Source organism: Suncus etruscus, chromosome 6 (genome assembly GCF_024139225.1).
Source record: "Suncus etruscus isolate mSunEtr1 chromosome 6, mSunEtr1.pri.cur, whole genome shotgun sequence".
In the NCBI taxonomy this organism is placed as follows: domain Eukaryota; kingdom Metazoa; phylum Chordata; class Mammalia; order Eulipotyphla; family Soricidae; genus Suncus; species Suncus etruscus.
Window position 1 is genome coordinate 103,027,085 of NC_064853.1, and position 20,488 is coordinate 103,047,572.

A 20,488-nucleotide genomic window follows, 5' to 3' on the forward strand; every position below is an offset into this window, starting at 1 on the left:
CCATTAGTCTTTCTGCTATCTGCTTTCTTTGCCAACCAGCTTCTTTTGCTGCTCCTCTTCTGTCTCCCCCAGGCAGCCTCTTTTATTCTTTTTTTTTTTTTTTTTGGTTTTTGGGCCACACCCGTTTGATGCTCAGGGGTTACTCCTGGCTATGTGCTTGATTTTTGGGCCACACCCATTTGACGCTCAGGGGTTACTCCTGGCTATGTGCTCAGAAATCGCCCCTGGCTTGGGGGGACCATATGGGACGCCGGGGGATCGAACTGCGGTCCTTCCTTGGCTAGCGCTTGCAAGGCAGACACCTTACCTCCAGCACCACCTACCCGGCCCCCTCTTTTATTCTTTATTTAAAATAGCCCACCCCATCTCAGGTGAGCGTAGGTCTGATTTCCAGGTGGGATTAACATCTCAAAAGAAGAGGTTGGGGCTGGAGAGATAGCATGGAGGTAAGGCGTTTGCCTTTCATGCAGGAGGTCATCGGTTCGAATCCCAGCGTCCCATATGGTCCCCCGTGCCTGCCAGGAGCAATTTCTGAGCATGGAGCCAGGAGTAACCCCTGAGCACTGCCGGGTGTGACCCAAAAACCACAAAAAAAAAAAAAGAAGAGGTTAAGGAAACAGAAAGTTGGGGTCAGGGTTACATTTGACATGGATTACATCCCTGTCATCCCATCCGGTTCCCTGTGCCTGCCAAGAGTCATCCTTGAGCCAGAGCCAGGAGTAAATTCTAAGTACTGCCCAAACTGTGACCCCAAAACAAACCCCAAAACAAAACAGAACAAAACAAAAAAGAAATGACAGCCACATCTTAAAGTACTCAGGATCTACTCCCAGCTCTGTGCTCAAGTAGACCATGCAGTGCCAGGGGATGAACATCCTACATGCAAAGCTGTGCTCAGTCTATTGAGCCATCTCTCCATATCCTGAACTTTTTTGTTCTTAAAGGCATCCCCACCTCTCTGTTTCAATGAAGCTTACTCAAGGCTCACATACTCAGTGAATTGCAACTGGGAAATTCCCACTTGGGAATCACCCTAGTCCCTTCTTCCTGTGCCCACAAAAAGTCTCTTCAGTCTGATCATTTGGATCCAAGTTGATCTCTAAATCCTTTCCAAGTTCTATGATTCTTATCTGCTATGAGGTTGCTGATTGAGAAGTAACTAGGATCAGGGCCAGTTGGTCTGAGCTTTGCTGTTTTAAAACCCGGGGAGAGTTGGAAGGTGCTGACTGACTGGCTTGTCCTAGGACTAACTCCAACTTTCTCTAGATTTCAGAAGTAGAGGGAGAAGAGTGAGAGGACTCTAAGACTATGCAATGGGGACACTAGTCCAGGATTATGATCTTTGGGACAAGCAGTTGAGCAGTTTGTCCAGCATTCGGCATAAATCCATGTGGGGCTACCTTTTCTGAATTCAAGCTAACTAGTCCTTTTAAGAGGTTTTGTTTGTAAGAGTTGGAGAGATAGCACAGCGGTGTTTGCCTTGCAAGCAGCTGATCCAGGACCTAAGGTGGTTGCTTCAAATCCTGGCATCCTTTATGGTCTCCCATGCCTGCCAGGAGCTATTTCTGAGCATATAGCCAGGAGTAACCCCTGAGCACTGCCAGGTGTGGCCCCCAAAACAAACAAACTTTGTTTGCACCTGTGTCCTGTATAAAGCCTGGAATCTCTGTGACACTTATCATTTTGATTACCTGTATTCCAGTAGCACTATTTCACTCACCTCCCTCCTTGGGCCATGCAGCCCAGAACAGGCTTGAGCTAAAATGCAGTGTCACCAGAGAGGGCTGCAGTAACCAGACAGACCCACCCCTCCCTGCCCTTGCCCTAGATTCTCTGATTTTTTTTTTTTTTGGTTTGTGGGCCACACCTGGCAGTGCTCAGGGGTTACTCCTGGCTGTCTACTCAGAAATAGCTCCTGGCAGGCACAGGGAACCATATGGGACACTGGGATTCGAACCAACCACCTTAGGTCCTGGATCGGCTGCTTGCAAGGCAAATGCCGCTGTGCTTTTTCTCTGGGCTCTGAATTTTCTAAGGAAACCAATAGGTTTGTATGCCAGGGTCTAGATGTCGTTCAACTCACTTTGAACATTACATTCTCGTGGATAGAATTTTTTCCCTTAAAATTCAGTGACTTTTGCATTTTCTTTCCCTGCATGTCTGTTTCTAAATGCTGCCTCTTTCTCTCGAATCCCAATCCTGGTGTCTCCCTGAAACTCCACACAGTTGTATCATTTATGTTTAGGAGGCAGCTCCCTGATCACATACAGAAGTTTGGGACATAAAACACAGCTCACGGTCAGGATCAGTTCACATGGTGCACGCCTCCCACCAATTGGCTGAGCATAGTCAGCAGGTACCTGGATCAGGTATAAGTGGCTGAGGCTGGCAGTCTGATCCCTGTGGAACTGGAGAGGAACCAGCCAGAAGACACAGAAAGAAAGGCCCCCGTGAGGCCTAGGAGAAGGGATTGTGGCACAAGGAGGAAAAAGAGCAAGTCACACTTTTTTTGTGCCTTTTTGGCAATGCCAGGCCAACAGAAGAGCTTTATTTTTTATCCCTCAGATCAGCCCACCTGCCCTTGCATCCAGTCCTCTTAGAAACTTGCCTGTGTTGCCTTTGATCTCAGATTTGAGAGAAGGGGCTGACATCCTTTATTAAACACCCTTTAAGCTTTCTTCCTTTATTGTTATAATAATTTTATTATAATAAAATTATATTATTTTCTCCCCACTCTTCCTGTCTGCCTTTTTACTGGTGCTTTTGTGAGAGGGTGTGTGTTATATGCTGTTGCATCAGAGCCCTTGGATGGGTTTGGATGGTGGTGGATGGTGATGGAGGCCTTTCTCCTCCAGCCCATGACACATGGCTCCGCAACCCCCTTCAGCTGTTGGGGTGGCAGTGAGGAGAAAATCCACTCACATGCAGGCTTCAGGAAATACCAGCTTTATTTATGCCCTAGCCACCACACGTGTGGTCTGTCATAACCTTTTATGCTGGATCCTTATTTAGCCCTGCATTCTAAATTGTCCCTCAGCCATCACCTTCTCTTGCCTCCTCCTCCATTCTGCATTCAGGCCAAATCCCCCTTTTATCACCTTCCAAGACCCCTCCCAGAAATGGGAGGATCTATTAGCAGGTAAGATTACACCGGAGGAAATGGGGGTGTGGTTACAATATGCCACCTGTATGTTGCATGTTACCTGGCTGTGGTGGTCTTTAGGGTTCCACAGTGGATCCTGGGACCAACACACATGGCTGTGGGGATCTCTAATGTGCGTTGCTGTAACTCACATGAATGTTTGCCTTGGGTGGCATTTGTAGCTGTAACACCCACACATCCTTAGAGTTGTAAATGTCTCATAGCTCTTTATGGTACTCACACACACTGGCTGTGGTGCAGTTGTGCCTGGCATGTGCCATCGGCATGGCTGAGAGCATGGCTGCCAGGATTGTGCTCAGCACAACTGAGGATTAGAGCTTGTGAATATATGTTGCAAGGCTGGTGCTGCTGCCTACCATGCTTAGCCTCCAGGCCCTCCTTCCTTCTTGAGACTTTGTTGAGTGTTCCGTGAGTAACAAGTACTGTTGTTGGCTCTGGGCTTCCTAAAAGGGTCTCAATTCCACAAGAAAACACTTAACAACTCCCTGCTTCCCAGGGTGACCAGTTATTTCTTTGTTTTTGTTTTTGTTTTTGTTTTTGGACCATACCCGGCGTTGCTCAGGGGTTACTCTTGGCTGTCTGCTCAGAAATAGCTCCTAGCAGGCACTGGGGACCATATGGGACACTGGGATTTGAACCAACCACCTTTGGTCCTGGATCGGCTGCTTGCAAGGCAAACGCCACTGTGCTATCTCTCCGGGCCCGTGACCAGTTATTTCCATCTGGTCAGAATTGAGGGGGTTTCCACACACCAGGACTTTCAGGAATTTTGTTGTTGTTTTGTGGAGCTGGGATTGAACCCAGGTCCTCCATGGGCAAGGCATGTGCTTGCTGAGCCATATCCAGACTCGAGGACTTGTGGTCTTAAAACCACAAGTATGGGTGAATTGAGATGAGCTGGTCATTGGCCTTCTTTGCTGTGACATTTTATAGGAATGTACAATAAACCCCTAATTCTGGCTAGGGAGGTACCCACAGACTATCAGGAACATTCATGCCCAAGAATGGAAATATATTATAGGCCTATGGGAGGGTAAAAGCAGAAGCTTTCAGGGAGAATCTGGGTGAATGTCAGGAGGCCCCAGGCTGCCTGGCAAAGCAACAAGGTTGTATCTCCCTGTCCATGGGTAGAAAGTTTCTAGCTCATTCTATCATTGTTGTTCAGTTCCATTTGAGATGGACTAGGCATCCACCTGGGGTGGACATGGTGTCAGCTTAGACACTCTTCCTGGAAGGAGGTAGGAACACCATCTGTCATGTGGAACATCCATGAAGGGAATGACCTATCAGTGATTGAGTCAAGAGAGCAAGAGAGACCATTGACGAACTAAGAATTTGGCAGGGGGAGCCAAATTTGACTTTGGAAAATATCATGGAAAAAATATAAATAGGCAGCCCAGCTTCTGGTTGTTGGTCTGAAGGATCAAGGTATTGGTGGAAGGAGCTGGAGCAGTAGTACTGCAGGTACGGCATTTGCCTTGCATGCAGCCAACCCTGGTTTGGTCCCTGGCATCCCATATGATCCCCCAAGCACCACCAGGAATAATTCCTGAGTGTAGAGCCAGGAGTAACTTCTGAGCACTGCTCAGTGCCTCCCACCCTCAAGAAAAATGTATTGGTGAGATGGTGGGACTGTCAGTGCAATAGGACAGACAGGAGATGACAGCACAGACTGTGTCACAGGTGCTCGTCTGTTCCTTGGTTCCTGATGGTAGAGTGAGCATGTGGCCAGCACAGTGGATTGGTGGAGCTGTCTGCAAGAACTATTTCCTGGAATGTATTTTTACACCTATGATTACAGTGGTGTTTAGTGATTTCTAGTAACAGGACTTGACCTCTTCATGAGAAGTAAGAATGTAGGAGATTTCCTTTCCTAGGCAGTTCGAGGGGCATTTTTATCACAGAAGTCCTCTGCTCTCTGGTACCTACTCCCTGGGGTTGGCTCAGAGCTTGGGAATTTGGCCTGATTAGGGAACAGCTATCTGATGAGATCAGTATCAGGGAGGAAGGGGGCAGCCTGTAGGCAAGGCTGTGATCACAAATTCTGGGATTAGATTTGAGATGTTTCCTGGGACCTGAGTTTGAAGAAGGGAAGCACACACCCTGGGGGATTTTCACCCAGTCATTTGGTGAGCCTTGATGGAACTGGACTGTTTGCAAATGATGTTGTAAAAACAGGGGCTTGTGTCCTGGAATGTTTTGATGAGCATAGCTGCCTACTCGTTCACACATGTACCAGGTAATCACCCATCATGTTAGCAGCCATAAGAGAGTTGGTGAGGAACAAAGTAGAATGGGTAGATACACAAGTAAGTATGAGACTTCCAAATGTGCTAAATAAGAGGGTAAGAATGGAGGAAAGAAGCTAAAAGAGAACAAGATTCACCTGCCTCTGGGACCATGAACTTGAGGTCTCACATGTGCCTTTAAGGTTCTAACTTAAAACTGCTGCACTGGGGACATAATCTGGACGCAGACAAGTGCCTTATCTACCAAAGGTTCTGGGTAACTGGAATGGGATGGATCCTGAATAAGTGAAAAGTAAATCATGGTTTCTGTACATGGGATAGAGGCCTATGATATGGAAACCCCCATCCATCCAATCTATACTTGGAGAGCTGTAGAACAGAGCAATACAGAAATCCAAATGCACAGTTAGTCTTGTAAGAAGTAAAGTCTCAACTTCTTGGTCAAGAAATAAAGGCTTGCACCCACAATGATGGGTATTCAGCTGACCCTACTGTAGGGGATGAGGAGAATGTATGCATTAGGGATGTCGGGGTTGGGATGGGGTGGGGATTCCTAAGAGAGGCAGGAATCAGTCCTTGTGCAGATGCCTCAGACACCTAGGCTAGTTAAAGCTCAGTTTCATGCCCAGAGCTGGAGTGCCTTGTGAGAATAAGAGAGCTAGTAAATCTCTTTTCTGGGGTTAAGCACATCACAGAGAATTGAAGATCAACTTATCCACATAGTATGGATCTAGCTAAGCAAATTAATTAGTCAGAATTTCCAATGTTAACAACACAGGCATGTCACTAGGAAGGAAACACAGGAAGTGGAAATACATTTGTACATGATTTCTTTTTTTTTTTTTCCGGGCCACACCAGTTTGATGCTCAGGGGTTACTCCTGCTAAGCGCTCAGAAATTACCCCTGGCTTGGGGGGGGGGGGGGGCATATGGGACGCCGGGGGATCGAACCGAGGTCGCGATCTTTCCTTGGCTAGCGCTTGCAAGGCAAACACCTTACCTCTAGCGCCACCTCGCCGGCCCCTGTACATGATTTCTAACTGCCAGAGAGAACCAGGACATGTCAGGAGAGACTGGAGTGAAATCATATCTTACTTACAAAATTCATGTATAAGACCAGCAGCAGGCTTATCAGAATACACAGATACCATAAAATAAGGACTTTTCAGAAGTCTTTAGAAATTTATCATCAAATTCAAGTATGCTAACCAAATCCTAATATGAGAAGACTAAATAAAACAAAAACAGATTTTACTCATCCACAATCCTTCCTAAAATAAACTACTATTTATAGGATATAGAAATAGTATAGAAGGCAAGGTGTATGCTTTGCATGTGGCCAAACCAGAGTTGATTTCTGGCACCTCATATGATCCCCTGAGCCCATCAGGGATGATCCTTGAGTGCAGAGTCAGGAGTAAGCCCTGGGCACTGCTGGACATGGCCCCTCACAATAAAATAATCTAAATAATTAAACTCACTCTTTATAGGGGAGTATTTAAGGTTAAAAGAGCCAAAAATGAGGGTTGAATGGAGGGACTACACTGCACTGCCTAAAGCAGCTTCCTAATAATCCACTTGTAAAAGTCAAACACTATAGGATAATGTGTAAATATTTGGTAGCTGGACTGGGCTGTCTGTCTCCTCTAGATGTTTCTCTGAATGTCCTGGCATGGTTTCCATCCTGAGCCTCAATCTTGGTCCCTGCCTGAGCAACACAGTGGAGCAAGACTGCTTGAACAAAACAAGCAGGACTTCAGAGTCCTGTTCCCACCATGAGAAGGGGTAGGATGCTGAGCCTCTAGTTCCTTCTGGAACTGTAGGGTTAAATAAGGGCCTTTTCCCCAAACCCAGGGGACAATGAATACCATCAGACAGTAAAGATGTGCTCTGTAAGGTGAGAAGACTTGAAAAGGAGAAAGCCTGTGGAAGGGGGGGAGGGTATTTGTAGGGGGAAAGAGGAAGGATCTGCTATTCCTATTGCTTCTATCACAAACCACAGACAGCATTGTACAACAAAGGTCCCACCTTACAGTTGGAGGACAGAGGACCTTAAATCAAGATATGAATTGGATTGGCTTCCTTCTGGAGACTTCAGTGGAGAATATGTTTGTTTTTGCCCTTTCCAGCTCCAGATATTTCCAAACCTCCTATATTCCTTGGCTTGGGGTTCCTTCCTACACCTCAAAGCAAGGAGGTTGTCATCTCTCTCCCTTGGTGTTTTATTCTGATCTTTGACCACTTAAGGATCTTTGTAATTTTATTTTGGCCCACCTAATATTTCAGGATAATTTTTTGTTATAAGAACCTTAATTTAATAGTTTCTTCAAAGATCTTTTCGCATGTTAGACAATATTTATTCAATATTTATATATTGAATAAATAAATATTCACTATTTATTCTGGTATTAGGACATTGGCCTGGGGGAGGTTCAGTCAAAAAAGAGTTATTGGGGAGAAACTGTGAGTGTTGCCTGTGCGTGTTTTTCCACTGGCCTGCCTCCTGAACCTCTTGGGAGTGGGCCGAAAAGGGCCCAGAAAAATAGCTCTCCCAGAGGCTCCAGAAGAGCACAGCCTCTCCGCTTCACTTTGCAGCCGTGTGCTCTTTCTAATGAAAGAACACCACTGCAACAAAAAGAAAAAAATCACACTAGGAACTGTGCTAGATCACCGAAGCCCAGCATTTCTCTCCGGACTGTCTTCTCTGCTGCATGCTCGGGCCTAAGATTTGATCCTGTGTGAGGCTTCATCCACGGAGGGCTCCCCTTCCTTGGCGGTGAGTCGACCCACCTAGAAAGGGTGGAGCCAGAGGAGCGTGGCTGTGCACATCATTTAGCCAATGAATACCACCACAACACGTAGAAAAACCCACAATACAAGTGTGACAATGGGGGAAACAACGCAGGCCAGCATCAGACATAGAGAATGAAGATGACATATTTGATGACCAGAAAACAGCCAAACACCTAATCAATCTCTCAGATGAGGAGTTTAGACAAAAAATATGGAAGATGCTCAAAGAACTCAAAGAAACCATGGATCGAGTTGAACAGAACACTAATAAGAACCAAGAAAATATGAAGACAGAAATCACAAAACTCCAAACTGAAATAACAAGTCAAATAACAGGCCTGAAAAATTCAGTATACGAATTAAATGACAAAATGGATAAGCTCTCCAAGAGGGTAACAGAAGCTGAGAATAGAATTAATGTTGTGGAAGATGAGATAAATAACAATTCCATACAGTGGGAGAGATTGGAAAAAAACTTAAAGCAAATGAACAGACAATGGAAAAATTAGTCAAAGAATGTGAACAGATGAAAATAGAAGTCTATGATAAGCTCAACAGAAACAACTTAAGAATCACTGGAGTTCCAGAGAACCAGGAAGAAAATTTCCAGGAAGAATCAGTGGTCAAGAACATCATTAAAGAGAAACTTCCAGAGTTGAAGAATATATGCTATCAAATCCTGCATGCCCGAAGAGTACCAAACAATAGAGACCCCAGAAAAAATACCCCAAGACACATCCTAGTCACAATGACAAATCCCACAGATAGAGACAGAATTCTGAAAGCAGCAAGATCAAAAAGGGAAATTACATTCAAGGGAACATCCTTGAGATTTACAGCAGACCTGTCACCAGAAACACTCAAGGCCAAAAAGCAGTGGTGGGACATAGTGACAAAACTCAATGAAATAAATGCTTCGCCTAGAATACTGTACTCAGCAAAACTCACTTTCAGGTTTGACAGAAGAATACATGGTTTCACAGACAGACAACAGCTCAGAAACTTTACAGATTCAAAACCATTCTTTTTTTTTTTTTTTTTATTGTAACATATCTGATCTTTTTTTTTTTTTCATTTTTTTTATCTTTATTTAAACACCGTGATTACAAACATGATTATAGTTGTATGATTACAGTCATGTAAAGAGCACCCCCCTTCACCGGTGCAACATTCCCACCACCAATTTCCCAGATCTCCCTCCTCCCCACCCCCCTACACCTGTACTCGAGACAGGCTTTCTACTTCCCTCATTCATTCACATTTTATGATAGTTTTCAGTGTAGTCATCTCTGCAACTGCACTCATCACTCTATGTGATGAGCTGCATGTCCTGAGCTGCACCTACCAGCCCTCATCTCTCTTGTCTCTGAGATATTGTTAAAAATGTCCTTCATTTTTCTTAAAGCCCATAGATGAGTGAAACCATTCTGCGTCTTTCTCTCTCCCTCTGACTTACTTCACTCAGCATAATAGATTCCATGTACATCCATGTATTGGAAAATTTCATGACTTCATCTCTCCTGATGGCTGCATAGTATTCCATTGTGTATATGTACCACAGTTTCTTCAGCCACTCATCTGTTGAAGGGCATCTTGGTTGTTTCCAGAGTCTGGCTATTGTAAATAGCGCTGCAATGAATATAGGAGTAAGGAAGGGTTTTTTGTATTGTATATTTGTGTTTCTTGGGTATATTCCTAGGAGTGGTATAGCTGGATCGTATGGAAGCTCAATTTCCAGTTTGTGAAGGAATCTCCATATCGCTTTCCATAAAGGTTGTACTAGACGGCATTCCCACCAGCAGTGAAAAAGAGTTCCTTTCTCTCCACATCCCCGCCAGCACTGCTTGTTTTCCTTTCTTGTGATGTGTGCCAATCTCAGTGGCGTGAGGTGGTACCTCATAGTAGTTTTGATTTGCATCTCCCTGACGATTAGTGATGTTGAACATCTTTTCATGTGCCTTTTGGCCATTTGCCTTTCTTCTTTTTCAAAGTGTCTGTTCATTTCTTCTCCCCATTTTTTGATGGGGTTAGTTGTTTTTTTCTTGTATAGTTCTGTCAGTACCTTGTAAATTTTGGATATTAACCCTTTATCTGATGTGTATTGGGTGAATAATTTCTCCCACTCAGTGGGTGGCCTTTGTATTCTGGGCACTATTTCCTTTGAGATGCAGAAGCTTTTCAGCTTAATATAGTCCCATCTGTTTATCTCTGCTTCCACTTGCTTGGAAAGTGCTGTCTCCTCCTTAAAGATGCCTTTAGTCTCAATGTCCTGGAGTGTTTCACCTACATGTTGTTCTATATACCTTATAGTTTCAGTTCTGATATCAAGGTCTTTAATCCATTTGGATTTTACCTTTGTATATGGTGTTAGCTCAAAACCATTCTTAAGAGAAAAACTTAAAGACCTACTTTAAGACAAGACTGACCAAAAAACACACCAAATTTCGATATAAGATGGCATTAAATCCCAGGACAATTCTTTCTCTCAATGTCAATGGACTAAATGTACCAGTTAAGAAACACAGAGTGGCTAAATGGATCAAAAAACTCAATCCAACCTTCTGCTGCCTACAAGAAATGCACCTGAATAGTCAGAATAAACATAGACTCAAAATAAAAGGCTGAAGGAAAATTATCCAAGCAAACAACACCCATAAAAAAGCTGGAGTGGCCAGACTAATATCAGATGATGCAAACTTTATACTCAGGAAAGTTGTAAGGGACAAGATGGACATTTTGTATTAATCAAGGGATATGTACAGCAGGAAGAACTTGCTCTCCTAAACATATATGCACCGAATGAGGGGCCAGCAAAATATTTAATACAATTGTTGACAAATCTGAAAAATAATATCAATAACAACACAATAATTGTCGGGGACCTCAACACGGCTTTGTCAACACTGGAAAGGTCAACCAGACTGAAACCCAACAAGAATATACTAGGCCTGAGAAGAGAAATGGAAGAAAGAGGCCTAGTATAGATATATATAGGACACTCCATCCCCAGAAACCTGGATACACATTTTTCTCCAATGTACATGGGACATTCTCCAGGATAGACTACATGCTGGCACATAAAACATACCTCCAGGGTCCGGAGAGATAGCACAGCGGCGTTTGCCTTGCAAGCAGCCGATCCAGGACCAAAGGTGGTTGGTTCGAATCCCGGTGTCCCATATGGTCCCCTGTGCCTGCCAGGAGCGATTTCTGAGCAGACAGCCAGGAGTAACCCCTGAGCACCGCTGGGTGTGACCCAAAAACCAAAAAAAAAAAAAAAAAAAAAAAACATACCTCCATAATGTCAAGAGGATAGAAATTTTGCAGGCTACCTTCGCTGACCACAAAGCTCAGAAATTATATGTGAATTTCAAAGGGACAGAGAAGAAAAACTTTAACGCCTGGAAGTTAAACAACCTCATACTGAATAACCAGTGGGTCCAAGATGAAATCAAAGAGGAAATCAAAACTTTCCTGGAAACAAATGATAATAAAGACACAAACTATCAGAACTTATGGGACACAGCAAAAGCAGTACTGAAAGGAAAATTTATAGCTTTGCAAGCACACATCAGGAAGAAAAAGGGGCCTACCTGAATAGCTTAATGACGCAGCTCATAAAATTAGAAAGTGCTCAACAAAAAGACCCAAAAATAGGGAGACAGAAGGAAATGACAAAGCTGAGAGCAGAAATCAATGAAGTGGAAACCCAAAAAACAATCCGAAAGATCAACGAAAGCAGAAGTTGGTTCTTCTAAAAAATAAACAAGATTGATAGACCATTAGCAAAACTAACAAAGAGACAGAGAAAAACTTGGTAACTCGTATGAAATGAAAAAGGGGAGATCACTACTGATATTGCAGAGATTCAAAGGGTAATCAGAAACTACTTTGAGAAACTCTATGCCACTAAAAATGAGAACCTGGAAGAAATGGATAAATTCTTGGACTCTTATAACCTCCCACGGTTGAATAAAGAGGATGTAGCATATCTAAATTACCCCATCACTATTGATGAAATTAAAATGGTAATCAAATGTCTGCCCAAAAACAAAAGCCCAGGTCCAGATGGATTCACTAATGAATTCTTTCAAACCTTCCAAGAGGAACTACTACCAATCCTGGCAAGACTCTTCCATGAAATAAAAAAACAGGAACATTTCCAAATAGCTTTTATGAAGCCAACATTACCTTGATACCTAAACCAGACAGAGATGCTACTAAAAAAGAAAATTAAAGACCAATATCGCTGATGAGCACAGATGCAAAGATCCTCAACAAAATCCTGGCATATAGGATTCAATGCCTCATTAAGAAGATAATTCATTATGATCAAGTAAGTTTCATCCCAGGAATGCAAGGATGGTTTAATATCTATAAATCTATCAACAGAATACACATCAACAACAAGAAAAATAAAAATCACATGATAATATCAATAGATGCAGAGAAAGCATTTGATAAGGTCCAGCACCCATTCTTGATCAAAACACTCAGCAAGGTGGGAATGGAAGGAACCTTTCTGAATATAGTTAAAGCCATTTACCACAACCCAGTGGCAAATATTATCCTCAATGGAGAAAAACTAAAAGCCTTCCCTCTTAATTCTGGCACAAGGCAAGGCTGTCCTCTCTCACCACTCCTATTCAACATAGCACTGGAAGTCCTTGCTATAGCGATCAGGCAAGAAAAAGATATCAAGGGCATCCAGATAGGAAAGGAAGAAGTCAAGCTCTCACTGTTTGCAGATGACATGATACTCTACTTAGAAAACCCTAAAGACTCTACCAAAAAGCTTCTAGAAACAATAGACTCATATAGCAAGGTGGCAGGCTACAAAATTAACACACAAAAATCAATGGCCTTTCTATACACCAATAATAATAGGGAAGAAATGGGCATTAAGAAAACAACCCCATTCACAATAGTGCCACACAAACTCAAATATCTTGGAGTCAACTTGACTAAAGATGTGAAGGACCTATACAAAGAAAACTATAAAACTCTGCTCCAAGAAATAAGAGAGGACACGGAAATGGAAACACATACGCTGCTCATGGATTGGCAGGATTAACATCATTAAAATGCCAATACTCCCCAAAGCATTGTACAGATTTAATGTGATCCCTCTAAAGATACCCATGACATTCTTCAAAGAAGTGGATCAAACACTTATGAAGCTCATCTGGAACAATAAACACCCTCAAATAGCCAAAGCAATTATTGGGAAAAAGAATATGGGAGGCATTACTTTCCCCAACTTTAAACTGTACTACAAAGCAATAGTTATCAAAACAGCATGGTATTGGAATAAAGACAGACCCTCAGATCAGTGGAATAGACTTGAGCACTCAGAGAATGTTCCCTAGACATACAATCATCTAATCTTTGATAAAGGAGCAAGAAGTCCTAAATGGAGCAAAGAAAGCCTCTTCAACAAGTGGTGTTGGCACAACTGTCTAGCCACTTGCAAAGAAGCGAACTTAGACCCCCAGCTAACATCATGTACAAAAGTAAAATCCAAATGGATTAAAGACCTTGATATCAGACCTGAAACCATAAGGTATATAGAACAGCACGTAGGTATAACACTCCATGACACTGAAACTAAAGACATCTTCAAGGAGGAAACGGCACTCTCCAAGCAAGTGAAAGCAGAGATTAATAGATGGGAATATATTAAGCTGAGAAGCTTCTGCACCTCAAAGGAAATAGTGCCCAGGATTCAAGAGCCTCCCACTGAGTGGGAGAAACTATTCACCCAGTACCCATCAGATAAGGGGCTAATATCCAAAATAACAGGGCACTGACAGAACTCTACAAGAAAAAAACATCTAATCTCATCAAATAATGGGGAGAAGAAATGGACAGACACTTTGATAAAGAAGAAATACAAATGGCCAAAAGGCACATGAAAAAATGCTCCACATCACTAATCATCAGGGAAATGCAAATCAAAACAACTATGAGGTACCACATCATACCACAGAGATTGGCACACATCACAAAGAATGAGAACAAGCAGTGTTGGTGGGGATGCGGTGAGACAGGTGTAACTCCACCCTGGATTTAGGTGTAGCTACCTGAGACCCACCCATTTCTGGGAGGGGTCTTGGGAACCAGATATTATGTGTGACCTTACCTGCAAGACCCCGCCCATTCCTGGGAAGGGTCTTGGAAGAGGTACATAAGCCTTTGAGCCAGGGGATTAGGGGATTTGCCTGGCTGGGCTCACTGGCTTTTGTGTCTTTGCCTCTTTTGGTCTTTGACCAGCATGGAGGTCAAAGGAAGATGGCTGAAAGGAGTTAAGATGCAGGGCTAAGAATAACTAGTGCTTGAAAGGTTATGATGTAGGCCACACACATGTGGTGGATAGGGCATGAATAAAGTTGATACTTCCTGATGCCTGCCTGTGAGTGAGTCTGATTCCGCCGTTCATCTGGGCCTGGGCCCCGCCGGCTGGATGGGGGTTGCGGAGCCATGTGGCCTGGGATGGCAGAGAGAAATCCACCTTCATCCATCTCCATCCAGCACAATCTTTAATTATTTGATGCAACAACAGGGACTCTTATCCACTGCTGGTGGGAATGCCGATTAGTTCAACTTTTCTGGAGAGCACATGGAGATTCCTCCAAAAACTGAAAATTGAACTCCCATACAATCCAGCTATACCATTCCTAGGAATATACCCTAGAAACACAAAAATACAATACAAAAACCCTTTCCTTACACCTATATTTATTGCAGCACTATTTACCATAGCAAAACTCTGGAAACAACCAAGATGCCCTTCAACAGATGAATGGCTAAAGAAACTGTGGTACATATACACAAGGGAATATTATGCAGCCATCAGGAGAGATGAAGTTATGAAATTTTCCTATACATGGATGTACCTGGAATCTATTATGCTGAGTGAAATAAGTCAGAGAGAAAGACAAAGACTGAGAATGGTCTCACTCATCTATGGGTTTTAAAAATGAAAGACATGTCACAACAATTTTCAGAGACAAAAGAGGAGAGGGCTGGATGTTACAGCTGGCCTTATGAACCTCACCACAAAGAGTGATGAGTTTAGTTAGAGAAATAACTACATTGCGAACTATCCTAACAATGAGAATATATGAGGGAAGTAGAAAGCCTGTCTAGAGTACAGGTGGGGGCGGAGAAGGGAGGAGGTATATTTGGGTCATTGGTGATGTTACACTGGTGATGGGAGTGTCATCCTATATGACTGAAACCCAACCACAATCACGTTTGTAACCAAGGTGTTTAAATAAAAATATGATTAAAAAAAAGAGTTATTGGGGGCCAGAGAGATAGCACAGTGGTAGGACATTTGCCTTGCAAGTGGCTGCACCCCCTGCCCCCAAAAAGTCATTGGAACACATATGCATGTTTTTGTTTTTGTTTAGTTTTGGGGTCATACCCGGCAGTGCTCAGGAGTTACTCCTGGCTCTGTGCTCAGAAGTTGCTCCTGGCAGGCACAGGGAACCATATGGGATGCCAGGATTAGAACCACCATCTGTTTGAATCAGCTTCATGCAAGGCAAACACCCTACCGCTGTGCTCTCTCTCCAAGCTCCACATATGCATGTTTTAAGAGACTTACTATAATGAATTGGCCTACACAGCTGTGAGGGCTGAAAGTGAACCCAAAATTTGTGGGTCAGGGCAGGGATGGCTCAGTGGTAGAGCAATAGCCTTGCAAGCTCAGAGTTGGACCTTCAGAACTGCCCTACATGTGCTGAGGGCAACCCCAGCTGCATTCTCAGGTGGGACCTCTGACACCACCGCTAAGAATGCAATCTCCAATGCAATGCAACCGTGTGTGTATGTGTGTGTGTGTGTGTGTGTGTGTGTGTGTGTGAATTGCAACTAAATGTGGGAGCATAGCAAGCCAGTGTTGGGCAACAACAAAAACAGCTGGAGGTTGGGCAACAACATAAACAGCTGGAGGTGAACTGGAGGGAAATAAAATTTCCTGGACTGGCTGCCGTGGGGGCAGTGGGAGATGATGATTGGCTGCAGGGCTAAAGATTGTCCCCAGAGAATCTCCACCTCCCCACCTTTACCTCGGCCTTTAGGCTTTTATATTGATAGAATCAACCCCACCCAGATTATCTTTCTCTTTAAAGGCATCCCTTTTGAATTTTTTTTTGGGGGGTGGTCACTGCCAGCAATGCTCAAGGGTTACTCCTGGCTCTGAGCTTAGAAATTGTTCCTGGCAGGCTCAGGGAACCATATGGGATGTCAGGAACTGAACTGGGGTCCTTTGGGGTTGGCTGCATGCAAAGCAAATGCCCTAACACTGTGCTATCTCTCCGGCCTGCCCATCGTTTTTGAATTGTAATCACAGATGGCAAACCCTTTTACTGCAACTCCTACTTTGGGGTTTGGTGAAACAAGTAGAGGCAATAGCCAATCCAACTGATACCCAAGAATGCCTTATGGGATCAGAGACCAGTGACATTTAGGAGATGTGCAGGTTAGACAAATGATGGCAGCGGCAGGCAGAGAGCTCCTAGAGAAGAGAGCACCCGGGCATTAGATAACTGGGGAGATCACCTCTAAACCACTGATGGAATGAAAGGTAACTAAAGGATGTCCAAGGAGGCATCCATTTATACCTTTTCATAGACTGAAAAATGCCGGGGTGAGATGTGGGCAGGCTGCCAGGGCCAGAGGTCCCTTCTCCAGAGAACTGCAGGGTTTGCTGTGCCATCTGCTGCTGAGCTCATGGGCCCCTGGGCTGCAGACAGGCATGCAGGAAAAATGGGTGAGCTCATGTCTGCTGCTCCTGCAGCTGCAGCTGGGAGACGTCCAATATTTGCTTAGCCTATCTGAAGATGCTTATTGATGAGTTCATTCAGAGTTGGGAAAACTTAGGTGTGAGCCTGGCCAAAACAAACCTGGTGCAGTTGGGTGGTGAAATCCCTTTGCCCTCAGGGCTCTTGGTGAGATGCATGGAGGACTCCTGGGGACTGGGAGGTAGGCATATGCTCAGAGGATTGCCCATCCCACTGGTTATAGCCAGCACTCCCTGCATGAGGACATTACTTAGCTAGGCGGCAGGAATTTTTGGATTTGCTTTTGTGGGTCCCCCACTTTATACAGATCGTACCAAGACTCTAGCCTTGCTCCAGGAAATATGCCTGGAGGGAAGATTTCCATAATCCCAGGGTGTGACTCCCAGAGTGGGGTCCCCATCCCCGTAGCAGTGCTTCACATGGGAACTGGGTAAGAAATGCTCATCTACTTAAGACTGTCTTGGGCCTGGAGAGATAGCACAGTGGCGTTTCCTTGCAAGCAGCCAATCCTGGACCAAAGGTGGTTGGTTTGAATCCCGGTGTCCCATATGGTCCCCCGTGCCTGCCAGGAGCTATTTCTGAGCAGATAGCCAGGAGTAACCCCTGAGCATGCCGCGTGTGGCCAAAAAAAAAAAAAAAAAAAAATGCTCATCTAGACCTGCTGTCCTGAAAACCAGAGCAGGGGTCTAGCAAGCTGTTTCTTTTTGTTTGTTGGTTTGGTATTGGGGCCATAACCGGTGACACTCAGATGTTTCTCCTGGCTCTGCACTCAGAAATCAGTCCTGGCAGGCTTGGGGGAACATATGGAATGCTGGGAATCAAACCCAAGTTGGCTGTGTGCGAGACAAATGCACTACCTACTGCGCTGTCACTCTGTCCCTGAGTAAGCTGTTGGCAGATCTGGTGCACCCTGAAATATGGGTTTGGTTTTACATTTTTATTTTTGTGGTTCTGGGGCTCAGGGCTTACTCCTGACTCTAGGCTCAGGGATCACTCCTGGCTAGACTTTGAGGATGGAACCCAGGTCAGATGTGTGTTAGGCAAGAAACATATCCACTGTACTCACTCCCTGTATATATTTGATTTTACAGTCTGGGGGGGAGAGGTGCCTGTAAGCAGAAACTTCTGAAAAAGAAAGTGATATGGTGTGGTGGGAATAGGTATCTAGCTGGACACTGGGCTGGCTTTTACTCAGTGATGGTGATGACTGTGGTTGTAGTGGTGATGGTGGTGGTGGTGGGAAGTTTTCGGAGGCTTCTGAAAAGGCACTGATGGGATCCCACTGAGATTTGTTTATTTTATTTTAATTAAATAATTAATATAATTGAATCGCCATGAGATATAGAGTTAAAAAGTTGTTGATGGTTGAATTTCATTCCTACATTGTTCCAACACCCGTCCTTTTACCAGTGTTTGTTTTTGCCACCAGTGTCCCCAGTTTCCCTTCCGTCCTCCCCACTCCTCCCAGCCTGCCTCTTATGTAGCCTGCCTCTACATTTCCCCCATCCTTTTCTTCCTTTTAGACATTGGTTGCAATACTGTTACTGAAAGGGTATCATGCATATCATTTTACCTCCTTTCAGCATCTAGTTCTTGTCGGGAGGGGTCATTTCCAACTGATGCCAGTGGAATCATGCCAGATGACTTATGTGAAATGGGGAGGAAAAAGGCAACAGCCCCAAGAAAGGAATCTGAAGCTGACTCTCTATCCGCCTCCACCTCCCAGGGAGTGACCAGGGAGTTCTAAGGCTGTGGGCACATTTCTTCTGGCAAGGAAGACAAAGTTAGTCCTAGACCTTGCCCGGGTCTTCTGGGTTCATTGCCTTTCCTTAAAGAAGAGTTTTGGCAGGTAACAAGCGATGAAGTAAAAAAACAGATTTTAGTCATAGACAGTCATAACCCCCTTCTGTTTATGACTGAAACCCAACTACAATCATGCTTGTAATCATAGTGCTTAAATAAAGATTTTATATAAAAAAAAAAAAGGGGCCGGAGAGAAAGCATGGAAGTAGAACATTTGCTTTGCATGCAGAAGAATGGTGGTTTGAATCCCGGCATCCCATATGGTCCCCTGAGCCTGCCAGGAGTGATTTCTGAGCATAGAACCAGGAGGAACCTCTGAGCACTGCCGGGTGTGACCCCCAAACCCCAAAAACAAACAAACAAAAACAGATTTTATTTGGTTAAGAACAAAACAATAGCACAGTGGATAGGGTGTTTGCTTTACATGCAGCTGACCAGGGTTTGATCCCTGGTATTCCATATTGTCCCCTGAGCCTGGCAAGAGTAATTCTGAATGCAGGGTCAGAGGGATAGTACAGTGGTAGGGTGTTTGCCTTGCATGTGGCTGACCCAGGACCAACCTGGGTTCAATTCCCGGCACCCCATATGGCACTTCCAGGTGTGGCCCAGATCAACCCTACAGAAAAGAAAATTTCTGAATGCAGAACCAGGGTAACCCTTGAACACCACTGGGTATGGCCCCCAAACAAACAAACTACATTTTATTTGGAGGAACTGTGGGAGATGATATGAAAAAGTAACATAAATGATATACATGGTACCTCTTCATAGAACAAGCTTGAGTGTCAAAAAGGGGGGGGGGAGATAGAGAGGAGAGAGAGAGAGGAGAGAGAGAGAGAGAGGTGAATGGGGGAGGGATACTGGGGACATTGGTGACGGGAAGTGTGCCCTGGTGAAGGGAGGTGTACATTGTTTTACTGAAACTCAACCATGAATAGTTTTGTAACCATGGTGCTTAAATGAAGTAATTATTATTAAAAGAAGAAGAAGAAGAAGAAGAAGAAGGAGTAACATGCTCTCTTGAGCATGGGCTTCTCTAAAGGTCAGAGTCCCAATATACAACCCAACAAAAAGTAGGATGTGGGTGTTTATGTGCTCGGTACCATGCACCCTCCTTTGTTCTAAGTTGACCTTTATAGATATTTCTCAACCTGCCCCATGTGGGACTTTCCACCCAGGTAAGAGTCGAGTCCTATTGCTAATTTGGTTGTTAGGGGGTCATTGAGTATTCTTTTTGATATTTCTTTCTTTTTGTTTATGTATTATATTCATTTCATGATTCTCCTAATTCCCTAAATTTCTATATTCTTGATGACAGCACTTTTATTTTTATTTTTTTAATATTTTATTTAAACACCTTGATTACCTACAAGATTGTGTTTGGGTTTCAGTCATGTAAAGAACACCACCATCACCAGTGCAACATTCCCATCACCAATGTCCTAAATCTCCCTCCTCCCCACCCGACCCCCGCCTGTACTCTAGACAGGCTTTCTATTTCCCTCATACATTCATTATTAGGACAGTTCAAAATGTAGTTAGTTCTCTAACTAAACTCATCACTCTTTGTGGTGAGCTTCCTGAGGTGAGCTGTAATTTTCAGCTCTTTTCTCTTTTGTGTCTGAAAATTATTATTGCAAGAATGTCTTTCATTTTTCTTAAAATCCACA